This window comes from Peromyscus eremicus, chromosome 23 (assembly GCF_949786415.1).
Source record: "Peromyscus eremicus chromosome 23, PerEre_H2_v1, whole genome shotgun sequence".
Lineage (NCBI taxonomy): Eukaryota > Metazoa > Chordata > Mammalia > Rodentia > Cricetidae > Peromyscus > Peromyscus eremicus.
Window position 1 is genome coordinate 33,208,336 of NC_081438.1, and position 23,999 is coordinate 33,232,334.

Sequence of the window (23,999 nt, forward strand, 5' to 3'; positions counted from 1 at the left end):
GTTACAAACTGTATGGCCGTGGCAGGCTTCTTGCTAACTGTTCTTATATCTTAAATTAATCCATTTCCATTAATCTATACCTTTCCACATGGCTCGTGGCTTACCGGGATCTTTCCATGCGGCTTGTCATGGTGGTGGCTGGCAGTGTCTCTCTCTCAGCCTTCCACTTCCCAGAATTCTTCTCCTTGTCCCGCCTATACTTCCTGCCTAGCCAATGGCCAATCAGTGATTTATTTACTGACCAATCAGCAACACACTTGACATACAGACCATCCCACAGCACCTAGGTCCTTGAGCTATCTAGCCTTAGGTGCTTTGAAGCAAGAAATTAGTGTCAGGTATGTTTGCCATTTCATGATTTGGACTAAAAGTCAAATCCAATGTTTGTTGGTTACTCCCCGAAGATCTATGCCACTATTGTTTTTGCTTATATTGCAGGCTGTACACCAGGGTGTAAACATATGTTTTGTGTGTGTGTCTATATTTCCATGTGTTCTACATACTTTACTTTGTTTTGATAATCTTTGTTGATTTTGTTCTGGTTGGGTTTTCTCTCATTTGTTTTCTAAATAGAGAGAATATATTTTTAAAAGTCAACAAGGTGAATATATTCTCAAAGATACAATCTGGCTTGTTTTTAATTTAATTAAAATTGCAGATATAATTAACACTAACTTATTCTTGAAATTATAAAAAGACTGATTACAATGAATGACAACATACAAGGCAAACAGTATGTAAGGTCTTAAACATTTATGCAAACGTATATTATACAAGAAATAAAATGTGTCAGAACTATACATGTTATATGAAATGGTGATAAAATATGGGGAAATGAATATTCACAAATATGCAGGAGTTACATAGGACACAGTTTCAGTTGAAATAATATAGAGCAATTTATCAAAAGTGAATAATTATAACTGAGTACACAAAACATTTGAACATCTACAATTAATGATAGACATGAGCACACATTCTATAGAAGTGGTTACAGCAGGGATTTTCACATTCCTCACAGATCTAAAAGTACCATCATGAAACTGAGTGGGGAAGTATCTGATTAAATGTTATATGATTTGAGTTGTAATTAAGTAATAGACTGGTCTTTATTCTATTCTAGTATGCATCCCATTATGGAATTATTTGGCAGAGTAATATCTTCATGTCTAAATTGTATTCATTTTTTAAAATGTGCCTTCCTTCATAGCAAAAACATACATGAAATGGAAACACAGATCCTGGAAACATACCAAGGGCACCAAAGACATGGATACATATAAAAACATTTGGTGCTATAAAGGCAAAGTTATGCAATGTTGAAGAGGTGAAAAATGCATACATGTCCCATTCATCTTTCTTTAATATTAATTGAGAGAGACAATGAATTTTATGGAAATAGGCATTCTAACTTAGAGAAATTCATAAAAAATATTAGAAGAGTAGAGAATAAAGATGGATAAATGAAAGCAATAAATATAAAAAATTAAATTACTGTATGATCTCTGACAATTGGATTCATGCTAAACAGACTTGAATACAATTAAGAAAAATATGGACTAAGCTGTAAGATCCACTTTTCCTCTAGAATGTGCTTTGTTCCTGACATGATGAAGCACATTCCTATGTGGTCTTGTTCCTGACATGATGAAGCACATTCCTATGTGGTCTTGTTCCTGACATGATGAAGCACATTCCTATGTGGTCTGAACAAAATAATATAGCACTTGGGGAAAAAGATGCATCCTAGGAGACCTGCACTGGAAGCCAAAATAGAGAAAGCTTCCATGGCAACCATGAGTTTCCCCTTGGTGCTGTGGTAGACAGGGAGGAAGGTGACCCACACACTGAAGAACACCAACATGCTGAAAGTGATGAACTTGGCTTCATTGAATGTGTCAGGCAGGTTCCTGGACAGGTAAGCCAAAGTGTAGCTCCCAAGCGCCATGGAGCAGAGGTAAGCCAGGACAGAATGGAAGGCAACAGTGGAGCCCTTGTTGCATAGAATAATTATGTGTCCATGTTCAGTGTAAGCATCTGAGTCAATAAAGGGAGGAGAGGTGCTCAGTCAAACTCCACAGAGCACAAGCTGGATGAGGGTGCAGACGGGAATGATGAGGTTAGGAGCCCTTGATATCATTATCCACCTTATCAGTCTGTCTGGAACTGTGACCTTGAAAGCCAGAACCACGGTAATAGTTTTGGCCAAGACTGTGGAGAGAGCCACTGTGAACAGGACTGCGAATGTGCTCTGCTGCAGGACACAGGTGACTGTGTTGGGATGGCCAAAGAATAGCAATGGACAGAGAAAACAGAAGGTCAGAGTGATGAGCAGGATATAAGAGAGAGCCTGATTGTTGGCCTTGACAATGGGAGTGTGGTGGTACTTCACAAAGACACCAAGAACACCAGCTGTTAGTGAAGAGAAGCCCAAAGCCAAGTAAATGAGTGCCATCCCCAAAGGGTCTTCATAGGACAGAAAAGTCAATGCTTTCTGGAGACAGTGGTTCTGCTCTGCGTTTGCATAATGACTTTCTGGACACCTCACACAATGATCCATATCTACTCAGGAATTAAAGGTATTGTGAGTCTCTGCTCAGGTTCCCATTTTATCTCAAGCCACTTCTCAGCACCAGCTCTCTGGAATTTGCCCACATTTCCATTTCATGTTTCAGACTCATGTAAATCTGGTCTCAATTGTAATAATTAACAAATGATCTCTAATGAATCATTTCAGATCAATACTCCCCATATTCTTTGTTGGACATGAAAAGAACAAGTCTATCCTTCTCATTGCTATACTTGAATGTATTTTCAGTTAAGTGATAATATTTTTTAATTTATATTGACATAAATTATTGAATTAAATTATGTAAACCTGACTTGATCATAGAACCCTCTCCCTCTGAATTCCTTTGGGTGACTTTGTCATGTTAGTTAAGTACATCTTTACATGCCTTGAAATTTCTTTCTAGTAGTTTTGTTTTAATAATCAATATCAAAATTAAAATATTTCCATAGAGTTTATTGAATTCTCCAGTGTGTTTATTCTCTGATAGTGCTTGTGAGAATGAGAATTATTAGGTTCTTGAATGATGGAAAAACTCCCTTTATGAAAATCTTTAATCATTCCCAGGGAGAAAAGATCTACTTAACAGATAGATATAAAACAAATGAAGACCACATGAGAAGAGGAAGAAGCAAAGTGCTAGAGAGGCCCACAGAAATCCACAAAGATACCCCCACAACAGACTGCTGGCAATGGTTGAGAGACAGTCCGAATTGACCTACTCTGGTGATGGGATGGCCAAACACCCTAATTGTCGTGCTAGAAACCTCATCCAACTACTGAGGGATCTGGATGCAGAGATCCATGACTAAGCCCCAGGTGGATCTCTGGGAGTCCAATTAGCGAGAATGAGGAGGGTTTATATGAGAGAGAATTGTTGAGACCAAGGTCGGATAAAGCACAGAGACAAATAGCCAAACAAATGGAAACACATGAAATATGAACCAATGGCTGAAGGGTCACCAACTGGATCAGGCCCTCTGAGTGGGTTGATTGGCCTGATCTGTTTGGGAGGCATCCAGGCAGTGGGACCGGGTCCTGTGCTCATTGCATGAGTCAGCTGTTTGAAACCTGGGGCCTATGCAGGGTCCCTTGGCTCGGCCTGGGAGGAGGGGACTGGACCTACCTGGACTGAGTCCACCAGGTTGATCTCAGTCTGTGGGGAAGGCTTTGCCCTGGAGGAGATTGGAATGGGGGGTGGACTGGGGGGAAGGTGAGGGGGGCGGGAGGGGGGAGAACAAGGGAATCTGTGCCTGTATGTAGAACTTAATTGTATTGCAAAATAAAAATTAAAAAAAAAACTCTTGTTTTAGTCTTAGTTGGTAATGGTATAATTTTGTGATACTTCATCTTTTCTAATTTGTGAGTTTCATCTTGAATTCAAAACATATAAGTGTCAATGTACTTACTACCTATTTTCATTAAAATAATTCTATTCCATACTTTAATTAAAAACATTCAATATTTTTTCAAAGTGGAATTTGCAATTTAATTGTTGTTGAAAATTCTAATTAAAGACCTACTGAATTCATCTTTTTGCTAGTGTCTATAGACTCTTTTATTCCATTATCAGCACTTATTTGTTTCTTCTAGAGGTGCCCTCCTGCTATGCTCACACTCTCAAGGCACTATGTCTCTACAGTGTTCTGTGTGTTTACTTCTATTGGTTTCTAAACAGAGCAAGAATGCTTCATATGCACAACCACATATATTCTTTAGTGAAAGCACAGGGTACACAAGTCATGACAAATATTTTATAAAGATATAAGTGTGATTTTTTTCAATACAGATACACTTCTTTTTATAGGATTTGAGGCAGAAAATTTACTGTTTTGAAATATTTAGCATTGATCTTTTACTCTTAAGGGGGACCTGGTTTTAGTTTTAAGTACCTACATGGTGGTCAATGCTATCCATGCCTCCACCACCAGGAGATATGAATCCTTCTTCCAACTTTGGTATGCACTAAGCAAGTACATGGACACATACATATATGCAAGCAAAACACTCAGAGATAAAACAAAATGAATGAAAATCTAAAATAAAACATTTAAAAATATGTCCACAGTTAAATCAAATTTGACCTTTCTGATAACCTCTGATAAACATAGAACCATGACTGAAATTATGCATGTAAGGGTCATAAGGATCAAACTATTAAATGTGTGTTAACTATAAACTAAATATGCTTTGAAATACATGAAAAGTCAGGAATTTATAGTGTGTGTGTGTGTGTGTGTGTGTGTGTGTGTGTGTCTGTGTGTCTGTGTGTCTGTGTGTCTGTGTGTCTGTGTGTGTTAAAGGTCATGGTGAATCAGGCAGACTACTCTATTCAGAGTAAAGTTGTTCTCTGAAAGTAACAATGGCTATAGTGTATCAAATAATTAAATCAGGTATTAATTTCAATGGCCTGAGCACCATTTAAACTGATGATTAAAAATGAACCAAAATATTTTTACTTCTAACTTAAAGAATAACTGGACTTATCTCTGCTCTTCCTTCCCAGAACTTGTCTCTCTGCTTAGACATTTCAGAACACTATGAAGAGGTGGGAGGGAATACCCCAGTTAGACTGACACTTACCTGTCTCATTGGAAATCTTGTTGTCTGGACAACTAGTGCAATCATAGCAGCAGGCAGGCTTGCCTTCCTGGGGTGATTTTCTGAATCCAGGAACACAGCTCTTGCTGCACACAGAACGAGGAAGCTGGGAATTAAATATAGAAGAGAAAATATTCAGGAGTGTATAGTTTTAAAACAATAAAGTTTTTTTTAATATTGAACACTGAGTCGGCAAGTTTTTATAATTATTTTAGCAGATTCTTGTTTTGATGCACCACTTCTTTCTAATTTCAATATAGCATACCCATGAAGATCAATGTTTAAATAATGATCAAACGATAATAGAAATCTGAACAATTGTGAACATATAAAAGCTAGGGCAAAATAAGAAGTTTGGTCACTGAGTTCTTGTCTAAATGGGCAACTGTAATGGCATGTGGATACTATTGTGTACTTCCTGAGTGTACACAGCTGGAGTGAGCAGCTTTGATTTCCAATGGTGATGCTTAATTTACATTTGTCAATCTGACAAGTTTTAGAATTACCATATACACTAGTCTTTGTGAATCTGTGTGAGTGATGATATACATTAGGGTACTTGAAGTGAGAATACTTATTCCACAATTAGGTATCACTATTTCATTGGCTGTTGTTAAAGACTGAAATAAAAACAAAAAGGGATGTGAAGAGCAGTGTTCACATCAATCTATTTCCTGACTGAAGATACAACATGACTCACTTTCTAAGATCCTTGCCAACATGATTGCCTGAATCATTATAAACTGCTCATGCCAAATGTGACCCAATAAAGTCTATATTCTTAAGTTATGTCAGCTTGGTTTTTTTTTTTTTGTTGTTGTTGTTTGACAAATTGCTGACTTTTTTTTTATCAGTTAGACATGTAATTGACCCATGCACATGTGCCCTTCATATTATTATGCACTGCCATGAGCCTGAAATTAAATGACCATGACCTGATATTTTCTAACCTGCAAGACAAATTGCTACACTTGTCAAGTGCTTTCAGGACAAGGATGAAATCTTAATAAACAGACACTGTATTTATTACTGGAAATACATGCACAAAGAAAAAAGCATAGAAAAATAAATAATCACGTTACTCAGAATAATGCAATAAAAACTTCCTCATATGACAGTAGTTTTGTGCATACAAATGAGCCTTCTGTAAGGATCCAACTACCATTACAACCACAAACAAATGTTTATTGACATAGAGATCAAAGCAATGAGATAAGATCCAGCCCACCTCTGTAAATCCTATAGCCCACTTTATCATATGATCAGACAAAAAGAGTTGTTGGCCCTGTGGAGCTTTTGGAGAAAATGTTCCAACTTTCATCTTTTGTCTGAGACCATCTGGAAAATTCCAGAGGTTGAAAATGTCATATTCTGCTTCTAATTTCCTTTGTGAATCCAAAACCATAAGTTTTCCAGCACCATTTTTGAAATGGATATTCTTGAGATAAGGGTGAAGCTAAAAGAGATACAGAATTTGATGATGAATTTATTCCCAGAAAGATCAACAGAACCCAATGAAGCAATGGGTCTCATTGTCCTAAATCTCTGATATGAATTGTAAGTTATATCAAACTATAAACACTTTAATGGATGAATATTAAAAATGAATACATCATAATGTTTTTGTTACTTAATTTCAAAGGAAAGAATTCACACACACAAACACACAGTAATAAGCAAGCAAACAAAATGATTTAATCAATTGTGGTGATGTATTGTGTCCTCTACTATATTGTGCACCCTAATGAAATTTATCTGGGGATCAGAGGAAAAAGCCAGCTACTATACTAAACATAGAGTTCAGGCAATGGTGCACATCCCTTTAATCCTGTCACTAGTGAAGCAGAGTTCCGTCTGGATCTCTGTGAGTTCAAAGCCACCTTGGTGAACAGAGGAAGGCATGGTGACACACGCCTTTAAACCCAGGACTAACCATAGAGGTCTGGAGGTCTGTACAGAGAGACAGGAAATGATGTAGCTAGGCAGAGAGAGGAAGTGAGATGAAGAACAGAAATACATATAGGTGTGGGTATAAAGTAAGTAGGTCTCTTTGGCTGAGGATAACCAACTGGTAAGAACATTACTGACTTCTTCCTGCTTTTCTGATCTCTTGGTATTTACCCCAATATCTGGCTCTGAGTTTTTTATTAATAAGACCTTTAGCAATTTCTCCTACTATCAATGAATGTTGATTTAAGCAAATTTCCACAACAGTAATCTACTCAAAGTTTCAGTTTGTAAATTGGGGTGTTAATGTCCAAAATGAAATAAAATGGTCACTTAGGAATCTAAATCATAGCTTCATAATTTGAACTTTAAGGATCTAATAGAATTTGACCATTAAAGATATAGTTCTCCTATTTCTGTTCTGCAATATACTTAGAGATAATGGGGTTTCAATTGAATATAGAATCATGAGAAGATTCTGAGGATACCTGTAACACAAAGCAGATAATGACATATACACATTTAAACTTTATTGCCACCCATTCAGTCTGAACAATGACATATGTGTCTGCAAAGACATCTAGACAAAGAATTACATACAGTCTCTCAGATGATTTTTGGTAAAACTTGCCACAGTGTGCAATCATGTATTGTGTGCTTTTAGGAAACCTCAATATGTCACAGTATGTTTGATAATATATACAAGAAGAGAAATTACCTCCCAAGGATAGGTATTTACCTCCCCACTTCCATGAGGGTGAATTTCCACTTGTTTCAGAGTCATTTCATGGAGACTGTGAGCCAGAGCATATACAGAATTATATACATTATAACTCTCTTCAGTCATATCCATTTCCAAAGCATTTCCAGGCAACATTTCCAAGGAAGCATTGGGTTGACAGTTACCTAATATTTTACAATTGGGTCCAGAAAAAGAGCAATTGAAATATATGTTCCACAAAAGAGCAAGGATATAGTCTTCTGGATATTTGGAAGGCTTGTATGTCTGGATAAACTTCCTAAAATCAGAAATCTCAGCATGGTGTTGTGCAAAAATGAGACTCCCATGTAATGGATCAAATATGAAATACGGAACATCAGTAGTTACATCCCATTGTGACTTAATGATCCAGACTTTCCAAGTAATTGAATGTATTCCTATATATAATATTAGACCATGTAAATATTGAGTAACATCATAAAGGAAAACAACATTTGCAGATGATTTCAGGATATTTTGATGAATTGTTCTGGATTCATAGCCCGAGTAAACCTGGCTGTCCAGAACCATTTCTACAAAAGCTACACACACTCTGTTCCTGTCCATCTCTCTTCTCAAGTGTGATAGAAACTCAGCCCCATTGTGGTCATCTATGAGAATCAGTCCCACCCAGGTCCAGTTGAAATGAACCATCAAAATGACAATGCCATGTGACAGAGACATGTCCTTTTGTGCTGTCTGGTAGAGAGAAGAAAACTGGCCTCTGTCACTTAGGATGTCGTCAAATGGCCCAAAAGTAATCTGAAGGAAATAGGAAACATAAGTGAAAACATTGACATAGAACACAGTTTTAAACCTGAGGTGACACTTTGTATTGGTATAGACTACCTTCTGCTCATGGTATTTTAAACTCGCATCTTGTTTCTGAAGATATTTATAGAGAATTTCTTACAAGAGTTTTCTGAACATCCTGTATAGGCTCCAGTATCTTCCTCTTCTCTATCTCGAGAAAAGTATATGAGGACTGTAGATGTAACCAACAGTCTTTTTAAATAAGAAACACAGAACCAATGCAAAGAAGAAAGCCAAGAGGTCAGAGCTAAGAGCTAAATCCTTACCCTTCCTCCTACGGTGGTACTACCTCTCCGAACTAGGGCTACTTTCTGTGTTAAAGTCCTTATATAGAATTTCTGTTCTGCCTTCTCATTGGTTGTAAACCCAACCACATGACCGCCTCGTCCCGGCCTGTCTGTATAGACTTCCAGGTTTTCCATGATTGGTATTGAGATTAAAGGCATTTGTATCCAATAATGGCTGTATCCCTGAACACACAGAGACCTACTTAGCTCTGCGTACCAAGTGTTGGGATTACAAGCGTACGCCACCACTACCCTGCTTTCCTATGACTTGCTAATAGCTCTGACCTATGGGCAACTTTATTTATTAACGTACAAATAACATTTTAATACAAATAAAATATCACCATAGAGGACATATAACCAAATACCTGATTTGATCTCTTTGATAGATGAATGTCACAGCTTCACCTTTTTACATTGAAAACACACCAAACGTCTGCATTTTAATATGGGTTTCTTATTCCCTCCCAGCCATGTTCCTCACCTGTGGATATTTGTAAAGATTCAGCAGTCTCCCAACTTGTACAGACATTTCCCATGCTGTTCCTGTAATTAAAGCAGCAGCAGCCTTGTTCTTTCTTCTACATGTGTAATTGGGAATGTTTATTCCCATTCCTGTGAGGCAAAATAAAGCTTCCTTCATAATATCCTCTAGATTGCTTTCGACATTATAGAGCTCAAATCCTAGAGATGTGTTGGGTAAAATGTGAGTGTTCCTGTTGATCTCCTCAATGGCAAATATGAAGGCCAAAGAAAACTGGTAGCTCCTCAACTTGAATCTGCAGAGAAGGATTGTCAATATTCATGGCATGGATTCATATCCTAACAGTATGATGCTGGACTACATTGTAGATGATATGGTACCAATGGCTTTTATACCTTCAAAGTTATATATCTAAAAACAATAATTTTTGTTATCGTGGGGATTTTTTTGACTGCCATAGTATATAGTAAGTGATGATTTAATTATCTAAAAGACTTGGGTGTGTCTAAAATTTCCTGGCAGGAACCTTGACCTGTACTGATATTAACCTTGGAATCTCTAGTATGGGGAAACACAAATAAAACCCCCTATTTTTTTAAACTTTAGTGATATAATCAGCTGATGGAGACTTCCATCCTTAAAGGCTACCCTGTTCTATACTATAAAAACCTCAAGTCCCCCAACACCACAGTCACTCTGTCTGTACATAGATGGGGAGACTGCATCCTTTCACTTGTTTTGATGAAGGACCAACAATGCTTGTGGGGATGTCTGCCTATGTTGAAAGTATCAATTCCAAAGCAACCTTGGATCTGAACCTGAGAGGGTTTAGGAGTCCAGCACCCAAACACATCTCTTTGAACAACCTTCCCTCTATCCCATGCCATCTTCCTCTCCTTTCTGAGAGCCATACAATGAAGAGCAGAATGACTGAGTGAACTTCCTATAGTTTAACAGCCTACAGTCATAACTTGAATCACCTGGGATACTTTGTGGCAGGTTTTTTGCTATTTCTAACATTTGCCTGCCTTTTTCTTTATCGCTTCACTATGTTCTTACCTCCCACACAAAGTGGATTACATAACAACCTTGAATGCCCTGATGATAGGCGTAATTACATTATCCTGGAGCTGAGTTCAAATTGAACAGAATATATGACGTGCTTTATTGCACACATGACTTGAGGATCCTCATCAAGATGGAAGCAACCATTTGACTTGGAGGCTAAGTTTGCCTAATGATATCATAAAGCAAGCATACTCAATGTGACTTCTTAGGACAATCCAAAATGGTGACCACCATTATATGTCATTGTCCCATTGAGTCCAATAGGATCCACACCCATATATTATATATGACCATGGACAAAATATCTGACCTCTGTGGTGTGTATTTTGTTATTATTGTTTTTCCTTCAGTTTGTTTTAACATTAATATGTTGTTAGATGATATAATTACTAGCCTCTAAAAAGATCCTAATTAAAATCACAAACCTCTACAGAGACTCTAAGGAAGAATTGCCATGTGAGAGAGAAACTGTAGCCAGGAAAGTGCTTCTATTGTAGGCTCTACTGGGTCTCACTGCTAATTCTGACTGGTAAGTCCAAGTCAGTTTTCCTCTAACTGAGGTAAAATGTCCTTTGCCCGTCATGTTTGTTATGTGAATGTCTGCTTTTGTTTCTGCCCAAACTAACAACATGTTGAATAAAGATACTTCTGTGAGGTTTTCCTTTTACAGTGAAAAAGATAAAAATCTAATCTCAACCAGCAATAATCATCAAATATTGTTTTTTTAGAATTTGTCTTTTATATTTTTTTCATAATACCACAAAATTCATTATTTATTTTAAACCCAGGAGGCTTTGTAGTACTTGCAGGTTTAAAGAGGGATTTTCTGTATAGTTACTCACAAAATACCTCTGATGAGTCCTTCTAAATAGAAGATGCTTTCTGAAACATCTTTCAAACCCAAACATGCTCCTGTTTTCCAAATTACCCAGGAATGATTATTTTTTTGGCTTTTTCTTGAACATGTACATTAAAGGCATGAAGATAAAGCATACTCTGAAGCATTGCATAGTGGATAAATATATTTTTAAGGTGCTTCAGTTACATCATGTTAGCATCTGTGTAATTTAACTGAAGTGAGATTCTCAATTAGCAGGTTTTCCTTTCATCTCTTGGATGTAATATCCTCATGGACAGGAAAGTGCCTCCCTCTTTGAGTAGCTATATTCATGCCCATTTTTTTAAATTATAACTGCTTAGCCATTAGCTCCAGTTTATTACTGACTAGCTCTTACACTTAAATTAACCCATAATTCTTATTTATGTTTAGTCACCTAGCTTGGTACCTTTAATCAGTTCTTCCTTGTCATCTTGCTTCCTCTGTGTCTGGCTGGTGAATCCTGACTCTGCCCTTTCTCCTCCCAACATTCTCCTGGTCTGCTCATGCTGCCTATACTTCCTGCCTGGCAACTGGCCAATCAGTGTTTTATTTTTTATTTTTCTTTATTAAGAAATTTTCTACTCACTCTATATACCATCCACAGAACCCATCTATTTCCTCCTACCATCACCCAGCCCTCACTCCCAAGACAACCCACATCCCACAAATCAAGGTCTCCTATGGGGAGTCAGCACAGCACAGCACACTAAGACTAGGGAGGTCCAAACCCCTCCCCATTGCACCAAGGCTGCAGAAGGCACCACACCACAGGCACCAGACTCCCAAAAGCCTGCCCATGCACCAGGGATGGATCCTGATCCCCTGCCAGGGTGCACCCCAAACAATTCAAGCCAAACAACTGTCTTTCTTATCCAGAGGGCCTAGCTCAGTCCCATGGGGGCTCCACAGCCACTAGTCTATAGTTCATGGACTTCAACTAGTGTGGCCGGTCTTCTCTGCATGTCTTCCCATCATGATCTCAAAGTCCCCTGCCTGCAGAATCCCTCCTCTCTCTCACCAATAGGATTCCTGGAGCTCAGCCTGGTGCCTGGCCATGGATCTCTGCATCTGCCTCCATTAGTCACTGGACAAAGGCTCTATGATGACAGTTATGGTATTCACTAGACTGGTCACCAGAGTAGACCAGTCCAGCCACCCTCTTAACCACTGCAGTTCAAGGTAGGATCATCTCTGTAGATTCCTGAGAGCCTCGCTGGCACCCTGCCTCTTCCTATTCCCTTGATGGCCTCATCTATCATGGTATGTCCCTCCCTGCCAACCCATTCTGTCCCTGTTCCAGCTTGACCCTCCCATTTCCCTATGCTCTCATCCCCAACTCCTTGCTCTCCGCCACACCCCTACACCCAGTCTGCTCATGTAGACTTCATCCACTCCTCCTTTGCTAGGCCATCCATGTGTCCCTCCTAGGGTCTTTCCCTGTTACCTAGCCTCTCTGGATCTATGGGTTGCAGTCTGGCCATCCCTTCCCTCACATCTAGTATCCACTTATGAGTGAGTACATACTGTGTTTGTCCTTCTGAGTCCAGGTTACCTCACTCAGTATGATATTTTCTAGTTCCATCCATTTGCCTGCAAATTTCATGATATTGTTTTTTACTGCTGAGTAGTACTCCATTGTGTATATGTGCCACATTTTCTTGATCCATTCTTCAGTTGAGGGACATCTAGGTTGTTTCCAGGTGCTTTCAATTATGAATAATGCTGATGTGAACACAGTTGAGCATGTGTCCTTGTGGTATGATTGAGCATTCCTTGGGTATATGCCCAAGAGTGTTATAGCTGGTTCTTGAGGAAGACTTATTCCAGATTGTCTGAGAAACCACCATACTGATTTCCAGAGTGGCTGTAGAAGTTTGTATTCCCACCAACAGTAGAGGAGTGTTCCCCTTGCTGCACATCCTCTCCAACATAAGCTGTCTTCAGTGTTTTTGATCTTAGCCATTCTGACAGGTGTAAGATGGTATCTCAGAGTTGTTTTGATTTGCATTTCCCTGATGACTAAGGATGTTGAGCAATTCCTTAAATGTCTTTCAGCCATTTGAGATTTCCGTTAAGAATTCTGTTAAGCTCTGTAGACAATTTTTTAATTGGATTGTTCAGTATTTTGAAGTCTAGCTTTTTGAGTTCTTTATATGTTTTGGAGATCAGCCTTCTGTCAGATATGGGGTTGGTGAAGATCTTTTCCCATTCTGTAGGCTGTCATTTTGTTTGACACATTATTGACCATGTCCCTTGCTCTACAAAATCTTCTCAGTTTCAGATCCCATTTATTAATTGTTGCTCTCAGTGTCTGTGCTACTGGTGTTATATTTAGGAAGTAGTCTCCTGTGCCAATGCATTCAAGACTACTTCCTACTTTCTCTGATATCAAGTTCAATGTAACTGGCTTTATGTTGAGGTCTGTGATCCACTTGGACTTGAGTTTTATGCATGTTGACAGATATGGATCTATTTGCAATCTTCTGCATGATGACATCCAGCTTTGCTAGCACCATTTGTTGAAGATGCCTTCTTTTTTCCATGGTACAGTTTTGGCTTCTTTGTTGAAAATCATATGTTCATAGGTGTATGGATTAATGTCAGGGTCTTGAATTAGATTCCATTGGTCCACATGTTGGTTTTTATGCCAGTACCAAGCTGTTTTTATTACTATAGCTCTATAGTAGAGCTTGAGGTCAGAGATTATGATGCCTCCAGAAGTTGCTTTATTATACAGGAATCTTTTAGCTATGCTAAGTTTTTTGTTTTTCTATATAAAGTTAAGTATTTTTCTTTCCAATGTGTGAAGAATTGTGTTGAGATTATGATGGGGATTGCATTGAATCTGTAGATTGCTTTTGGTAAGATTGCCATTTTTACTATGTTAATCTACCTACCCATGAGCATGGGAGATCTTTCCATTTTCTGATATCTTCTTCAATTTCTCTCTTCAGAGACTTAAAGTTCTTATCATACAGGTCTTTCACTTGTTTTGTTAGATTTACCCCAAGGTGTTTTATATTATTTGTGGCTATTGTAAAGGGTAATATTTCTCTATTTCTTTCTCAGCCTGTTTGTCATTTGTATATAGGAGAGCTATTAAGTTTTTTGAGTTAATCTTGTATCATGCCTCCTTACTGAAGGAGTTTATCAGCTGTAGGAGTTTCCTGGTAGAACTTTTTGGGTCACTTATGTATACTATCATATCGTCTGCAAATAGGGAAAGTTTGACTTCTTCCTTTCCAATTTGTTTCCCCTTAATCTCCTTTTGTTGTCTTATTGCTCTGTCTAGAACTTCAAGTACTATGTTGAATAAGTATGGGGAGAGTGGGCTGCCTTGTCTTGTTCCTGATTTTAGTGGAATCACTTTGAGTTTCTCTCCATCTACTTTGATGATGGCTGTCGGCTTGTTGTAAATTGTCTTTATTATGTGTTGTTATGCTCCTTGTATTCCTGATATCTCTAGAACATTTATCATAAAGGGATGTTGGGTATTTCAATTTTTTGTATGTGTTGAGATTTGATTTGTGACCAAACATGTTGTCGATTTTGGAGAAGGTTCCATGGGGTGCTAGGAAGAAGGTATATTCTTTTGTGTTAGGGTGGAATATTCTATAGATATCTATTAAGTCCATTTGAGTCATACTGTCTGTTAGGTCCCTTATTTCTCTGTTAAGTTTCTCTCTGGCAGACCTGTCCATTGGTGAAAGTGGGGTATTGAAGTCTCTCACTACTAATGTATGAGGTTTGATGTGCATTTTAAGCTTTAGGAATGTTTCTTTTACAAATGTAGGTGCCCTTGTATTTGGGGCATAAATATTCAGAATTGAGACTTCATCTTGTCGGATTTTCACCATGATAAATATATAATGACCTTCCCGATCTCTTTTGATTGATTTTAGTTTGAATTCTATTTTATTAGATATTAGGATAGCTACACCAGCTTGCTTCTTAAATCCATTTTATTGAAAAGTCTTTTCCCATACTTTTATTCTGAGGTAGTGTCTGTCTTTGAAGTTGAGGTGTGTTTCTTGTATGCAGCAGAAGGATGGATCTTGTTTTTATATCCATTCTGTTAGCCTGTGTCTTTATATATGTGAACTGAGACCATTGATATTAATGGATATTAATGACTAGTGATTGTTAATTCCTGTTATTTTTGGTGGTAGTGTTGTATGTTTCTCTTCATTGGTATTTATTTGTGTGGGACTATCTTTTGCCTGTGTTTTCATGGGTGCATCTAAATTCCTTAGGTTGGATTTTTTCTTCTAGTGCTTTCTGTAGGGCTGGATTTGTGGAAAGATATTGTTTGAATCTGGTTTTATCATGGAATATTTTGTTTACTCCATCTATGTTGATTGAGAGTTTTGCTGGGTGTAATAGTCTAGGTTGGCATCCATGTTCTCTTAGGGTCTGCATAACTTCTGTCCAGGACCTTCTGGCTTTTAGAGTCTCCATTGAGAAGTCAGGTGTTTTTCCTATGGGTCTGCCTTTATATGTTACTTGGCCTTTCTCCTTTCCAGCTCTTAATATTTTTTTCTTTATTCTGTACATTTAGTAGTTTGATTGTTATGTGGCAAAGGGGACTTTTTTTTGGATCCAGTCTATTTGGTGTTCTGTAACCTTTGTATATCTATAGGCATTTCCTTCTTTAAGTTGGGAAAGTTTTCTTCTATGATTTTGTTGAATATATTTTCTGTGCCTTTGAGTTTGTATTCTTCTCCTTCTTCTATCCCTATTATTCTTAGGTTTAGTCAGTTTATATTTGTTATATTTTTGTGTATAAACTGTCCACATGAAATTATGGCTTGTTTTTCATATCATGTATTTAATCACAAAATAGTTATAAGTAAATGCTCCAGAAAAGAATAATAGTTGACTTGGCTCTAGGTTATTTTGTTCATAGTAATACTCAACTTAAAAAAAACTTAAATAAAATATGTATTTAATCAACCTGACCACATAGGTAAAATAAATAGAAATGACTATGTTCCTGAACACTTCTTTGGAAAAACTAACCTGAGATTCAACATGTAAATTTAATGTGTACTTTAAGTCAAAGAGATATGGTATCACACAGTTCTGGTCAAAATGATATCTCCTTGATGCTTATCCCAAATCTAGTTCTACAATGTGGTTCATGTCCCTTAAGGTTATCAATTACCTTTATGATATTATTGCTCCTAAACCAGGATATGTTGCTCATATTAGAAAATAGTCATCATTTATGTACAAGTCAGTTGTATCTGTGCTTTTAAATGTGACATATATGTATATATATACATATATACATTATATATATGAATGCATATACAGAAATAAATATTTTAATGATTCTAAGTGAAGTGTCCACAAATATAGAAATACAAATTTGTAAATCTAAAAAAATAAAAGCAGATAGTCATCACCTCAAAAGGTTAACTTCTAACAATGGCTCTCTGCTTGTAGCCACCTCCTCTGTCAACAGCCAATGGTAACTTTTAAACCCTTTGCCCATTATAGCCAACAAAAGCATGGACCAAAAGTTAACTTCTTATAGTTGTTTCTATGTGACTTTTAGTATGCATCTCATACTTGATGTTTCTACTTGACTCTTATCATGAACTCTGTGCCTGATGTTTACTTTTGCTATTAAAAGGGGGTTGAAACCCTCCCCCTTTACCACAGCTTCATAATCCTAAACTCTGGCTGTGGTCTCAGGTAGCTGATAAGCTGATAAGCTCCTGCAGTGATTTTTTTATTTTCTTTTCTGGAATAAAGTTTTCTTCTGGTTTAATAGACTTTTGTGGTCTGTCCCCCATTATTCTATTATTATGCTGCACTGGACCCAACAATAACAATATTTCTCTCCAATAAAGCATCATTATAACAAATAAAAGAATAAATGTGTTTCTGAAGATCCTACATGGTGATTTTGTTCAATCACTCAACTTAAACAACAGTCATCTTCATTTCTTTGAAGAAGAAAATTACCTCAGAGGGACATCTTAATAGTTAATACAAACTGACAAAATAAGAAGCTGGCTTGACAATATTTTTAAACAATGGAAGGGGGATACTATTTATAAAATGATAAATTATCTTCATACATACTGAGTAAAGAATTTTCAGTGTAACCAGCTCTAGGTCATCTCATTGTCATCAGAAAGACCTTACTTATTTTCTGTAAGTAAGCCCTATGAAATTGTGAGTTCCCAATAGTGAATTTTGATGAGAATGGAACTTGTTGTCATTGAGAACTTAAAGAGAAGGGATAGACATTACTTGAGCACCTCCCATTGTAAGAATATTCTCACAATACATAGTAAATTTATTTGTTAAATCTCCTATGTCTCATGCTCTGTCTATTTGGTTATTAATCACATCAAAAGGATGTATGATTGTGTGTCCATTTGGCAAAGGGTGTACTTGTAATGTCTATTCTTGTTTATCTACCTAACTACATATTATATGGATCTTAGTGGTAGGGAGACATTCTTTTAATCCAGGTATTTTACACATTTCCCTAATCTAGATCCATAGGCAGGATGACATGTCTTTAATGAGGATCATATATGATGGAAGCCTACATATGGACATGGAAGTAGGAAATTTTTGGTTTTTGCCTGCTTGCTATCATCCCACTACCAAGACCATTCAATCACTGTAATTACTATCATTAGAACCTAAGTCTTCTAGATTCCATAATATATATCAAGATATCTGGATTTGAAATTTCTGCCCCTGTGATTTATCTTGATAGCCTACATCATGTAATCAAAGGACTCTATGTATACATGTAAACCAGTAAAGCTAAAAAATGTATTCATTGATTAGTAATGCACAAAATAATAACTACACTGGCAACAGAGATAAAATAAAACCTAATATGCACAATAAATGAAAAAACATGTAAATAGAAAAAATAATATATTGATAGAATTTTAAAGCTGGTTCAAAAGTATTCATGCTATAACATATTATACAAATTCAACAAATAGACACATACACAAACACACACACACACATGCATGAGAAGAGCTGGAAAATAGAATGTTCTCATCATGAAGAAATGGTTAATATTTTGTAGAAATGTGTATCTAGTTATATAAACATATTTAAATGAATATAAATTTATACTGAAAATAATAAATAAAAATAAAATTGAAAAATGTATTTAAATTATGAAAAATAACAATAATTAAAAACAAAAAATGATTAAAACATTATTCACAGTGGTAGAAAGTCTCCAAGATTGAGTGCAGAGTTTTCTGGAATGAGACCAGAAGTGAAATTCTGTCATTTTATTTCTATTTTAAAAGTTTGATGAGCCTCCAAAATGATTTTCACAACATCTGTATACATTGTAAGGCCCACAAACATCAAATGATTTCTCTTTGCTGGCAAACTTTCAAATTCTTATGGTTAGATTTTTTTATGATAGCCATTATTCCAGGGTAAGCTGGTACTTATAGGTAGTTGTAATTACCTTTACACACTAATAGTACAGCCAAATATTTTTTAAGCAAGGAGGAAAATGAGCAGTTGAGGACAAACAGCTTACACAATAAAGGCAGCTGAGAGGCTGGGTATCAACATACAAGAGAGTGAAAAGGGAACATTTTCCTCCATATTGTATAGGAATCATTTCAAAATGATCACAGTCCTTAGCTTAAAACATGAAACATTGAATGTGATAGGAGAATACACACCTAATAATTGTCGAGACATTAATGTAGGCAAGAACTTACTGAAGAGAATGACAATGTTACACAAAATAGCCACAGATATCAAAAGATGTAACCATACAAAGTGAAGATGCAACTAACAAAACTAAACAGAAAAATATTTTGTACAGAAGAAAAAACCCTATCATCAGGAAACCATGTAAAGGGAGAAAACATGCTTCATTAACGTGAACAGATTCTGTGCCAAAGAAAAATACATACAACTAGTACCTACTTTAAAAAGTTTTCAACATCACTGATCATCAGATAGATGCAAAAACTAAAAAAAATTACGCATTGATTATTTCGAGTATTTTGAGTAGCGTAATGATGTTTCAAGATACTGAGATACAAAGAGACTAAGTACAAAAATATCCACTATGGATTATTGAGTAGTTCCCATTTCATATCATTTATATTGAAAAATCAAAAAAAAAGATAGAATATGTTAGAAATTCAGTTAAAAGAATGATATGAATGACTTGAAAAATTAATGGGTGGTAAAACCATTGATATTTCAGGGATCTTTAAATGACATGCAGTTTATATTATTAATGAGGGTGCATGGACTAGAAGAATTGCTGTGGTCATATTTTTAGACAGTGGGCATACATGATAAAAATGAATAATCAAGATAAGGGCGGAAAGCTTTTGATCAATTTAGAAATTCATATTTTTATTTCACAAATAGAAATATAAAAGCTATTTGAAATGAACATAACATTGTGATAATTTTTAGAACAACCACAAAGCAAACATTATGTCCTATATTGTGAAATATTATGTTAAATGTATGAATAAGGTGTTTATTAGGAAGAAAACAGCTAATTAGAAACATTATCAAGTCCAAACTACAAGGAATATATTCTCCATGAAATTAAAAACCTTCTCCAATGCAAAGGACTCTGTCAAAAGGACAAAACAGCAGCCTACAGAATGGGAAAATACCTTCACAAACTGCATATCAAAGGGCTGATATCCAAAATATATTAAAACTCAGGAAACTAAACAGTGAGAGACCAAATAATCCAATTCAAAAAAGGGAAAGGGACCTAAACAGAAATTCTTAACAGAGGAATCTCAAAAGGCTGAGAGTCACTTAAAGAAATGTTCAACACCTTAGCCATCAGCCAAAGGCAAATGAAAAGAACATTGGTCTTCTAACTTACACATGTCAGAATGGCTAAAATCATAAACTCAAGTAACAACTAAACATAGTGAGAATGTGGGGATATATATATATATATATATATATATATATATATATATATATATATATATATTATAATTGTCTTTTAAATTAGGACCTCATGAAGGTAAAATAAAATTAGAGATTAAGACATAAAAAATATAATAGCAATAGAATATATTCCTGGTCACACATTCAATGTACTTTTTGTTATGATTATCAGAAAGAAAATACTTGTGTGGATCCAATCAAAATGTGAGGAGAATGAAGTAAGAGGGGAAAAGACAAAAAAACCCACTTTCCACATATAGTCACATAGGCACATTCATGGGAATGGAGTTCTGCCACCATATTTGCTGTGTCTATTTCAAACTAAGCTGTCAAAAAATTCTTATGTCTATCAACTTTTCCTCCTTGATCATGTTACCTGTTCTATATTCCAGGCCTGATAACTTAGCACTACATCCAGGTTTCAGCAAAAACACAATTGTATTTCAAGGACCTAAATGTATCTTTACTCCTAATTGTCTATCTGCTGACTCTCCTCCTGTACCTTGCTTGCACATTTTCATTTCACAGGGTTTTGTTCTAAATGGAATGCAAGCTATCTTCCTCCATTTGAGAACTTAATAGGAGGATTCTAAAGCCACAAAAATGTCTGCATGGAATAAAATAAATCTTACATCCTTCACAAAGAAGACATTTCTCTCCAGCAGAGTCCTCTCCATAGGACAGAGTCTATGACTTTGTCTGCAAATCCCCTCTAATCCTGCAGGCAACAAACTAAGAAACAACCCTCAGAGGTCACCAACATTTATGTGCCTACAGAACAGACATATACCGGTTGTAAATAATTAGAAACACTGGAAAGAAATAGAATCATGTAAAAGTAACAGAATCTAAAAGATTACTAATCAAAATTATACATACATATTGTAAGTCATTTTAGCAGATAAAGTCCACAAAGCAAATTCTCATATTCTGACTTCCAAAACAGCAGTAGTTAGCACAGGCAGTCCCTCTCTCTACCATCACACAAAGACTCTGTAGTCACTGCAATGTATGGCATTATTTCATCCCCAAGGAGAAAAACTACACTTTGAAAAATCCCCAAAACAACATGTCAGCTTTTTAAAAATATTCTGTCTGCAGAGAAAGTCATGAAAATGTCCCACACCTGAAAAGGTGAAAGCAAGGCAGAGGAATGTAGAGAGATTCACCTTATCAAGTGTGTAAAATAACATGAATTAAAACAAACTCTTCTTTCTATGAGAGAAGAAAAAAGGCATACCTGAAAAAAGTTTTTTGAATAGAAGAAAGGGAATGACAACATGGGAAATTAAAGTTAAATTCATGTGAAACCAAACTTACTTGAAGACAATGAAATCTGAATTCGAAAAAGAGTAAATTTCAAAAAAACTTACTTTATCATAAGTTTATCTTCGCATCTAAAAGCATATATTTTCTTGCATTGATAACTAAAAAGTGAAAAAAGTGCAGCAAACGTCACATTTCCATCAGTGTGTAAAGGATTTAGTGGCTTTAAATTGCACTGAAAATCATTAAAGGTATAAAAAGGAACAAGAGTCTCCAGGAGCAAGAGAAGAAAAATCCAAGAGAACATCATGAAATAGTAGTGTCTACCACACTGTAAGCATGGGGACACAGATCCCAATGTGCTCAGCTGCTACATATAGAGATCATGTTTTTGTGAGCAGAAGAGTTGGTAATATTTTTGGTGATTAAAATCATTATTCTAATCACATATATTTTTGACAAGCCTCTTCTAAACTCGATGGAGAATTTTGGACAATTTTCTTTCCTGAGATTTCCCATCTGAGACATTGCACTCAAGATAAAAACAAGCTTCAAAATACATTTGGGAATCTTCTTGAATCCCCAGCCTCACAATTTCAAAAGGAAAGAACATCAAGACCCAAGGGAAGAGTCGTCTTGAATAGATTTGGCAAGAGCTCTATGTCACAAAAGTTACATGAGACAGTGACTCAGGATGATGCAAAGACCATGCAAGGGAGGATGCCAGGGGAGATGAGACAGAAAACATCCTGGAAATGTCCCAAACAGGCAGGGCTCAATGAAAATAAGCAAGACATCTTGATCTTTAAAACTGATTATTCCCTTTGGCAATATAACTTGTCAATGTTCTGGATGAATCTAAAATCACTTTTTTACAAATCTTACATGTCTGCATATCAATATTTCTTCCATGTCTCTCTATACCTCAATAGTTATCTGTACCAACTCTGGGAAACTGATAGGCTGAATTCATGAATTACAAATTAATAGCTCAATCAATGGTCAGATTAAGTTTTCTATTTACATTTTGAACTCAGACCTACTGTGCTATTGTGCGTTTATTCAATGTTGAAATGTTCAGGTAATATAAAATCCCAAACCCTCCCTACATCCAGAGAAATGATTCAGAGACTATTTATGTTTTCTTTAGTGTGGTGTGTTGAATGCACCCCTTCCATTTTTCCTAGGTAAATAAATAAATAATCAGATAAATAGATAAATAAAAGCTTATATACTCCATGCATCATGTATAAAGTGTTTATTCATAATACTTTAAATTAAGTCAAACTTAGGAGCAGAAAGTGCTATAATTGTAAATTTCATTTCACCTGTGCAAATATACCAAACATGTTAGTCATAACTACACATTGATTCCACTCTATTACTTCATAGAACCTAAGTTGCTAAGTTGAATATAGCAGCTAGCTTCTAACCTGAGTACTGCCACACACTTCAATATTCATCTTCAGAATAAAAGAGAGAGTTCTGAAAACAATTATATTTACTGAATGTCACAGGCATCTACAGTTTTACTATCTGGACCTAGGTTATAAGTGAGTCTATATTTGTGTCTCCCAGAGGGCTATGTTAAGCCTCTAAACTTTGATACCTGTGACTTTTAATTAAAAATGTGTAACTTTATAGGTTATCAGTAGTTAAGGTCATTATTATTGGACCAGATGTGGCTGGAAAGACCAATGTCCAAGACAGGGAACATGGAAGCAAGAACTGCTGAGACTTTGTGATCTGACTCTCACAGAAACCTAGTCTATCTTATTCAGAGGTTCAGAATATAAGCAGGATCAAGGAAACCTTCAGCTTGAATTTCTGTGTTTCAGATTTATGGGAGAAATTGGTGATGTATTGTGTCCCCCAATCACTGTAACTCCCAGTAAAATTTACCTGAGGATCAGAGGAAAAAGCTAGTATCATAGAAGTCAGGCAACGGTAGCACACAGAACTTGGCAGGAAGAGGAAGAGATGTAGCTGGGCTCCAAGAGCAAATAAAAACCAGGACAGAAAGGTATACAGGTGTGGGTAGTCAGGAAATAGCTTGCTTTGGAAGCTGCAGAGTTGGTAAGGTGAGGTTAGCTATGGCTTTTCCTATTCCTCTGTTCTCTCTCAGACTTTAATCCCAATATCTGGCTCTTGGTTTTTTTATTTAATAAGAGCATTTAGCAATTTGTCTACAATAGGTGCTCCAATGATTGAGGCAAGAATTCAATAAAAAGCCTCTTGTGGCCTTACAGTCCCCTGGCTCAGGCCATAACTGCACGCAGATGGATCTCCACCCTACCTTGGCCAGAGGAGTCTCTTTGGCTTTTTGCTCCTGGTGGGTGGTGTGCTTTCTCTAGATTCCCATCTGAGACTGCCACCAT

General features: G+C 36.4%; 1 pseudogene; it reads right to left on the bottom strand.

Annotated features, from left to right (window-relative positions):
* Nucleotides 1–1,660: 1,660 nt before the first annotated feature.
* On the bottom strand, nt 1,661–23,999 carry LOC131897929 (vomeronasal type-2 receptor 116-like; annotated as a pseudogene).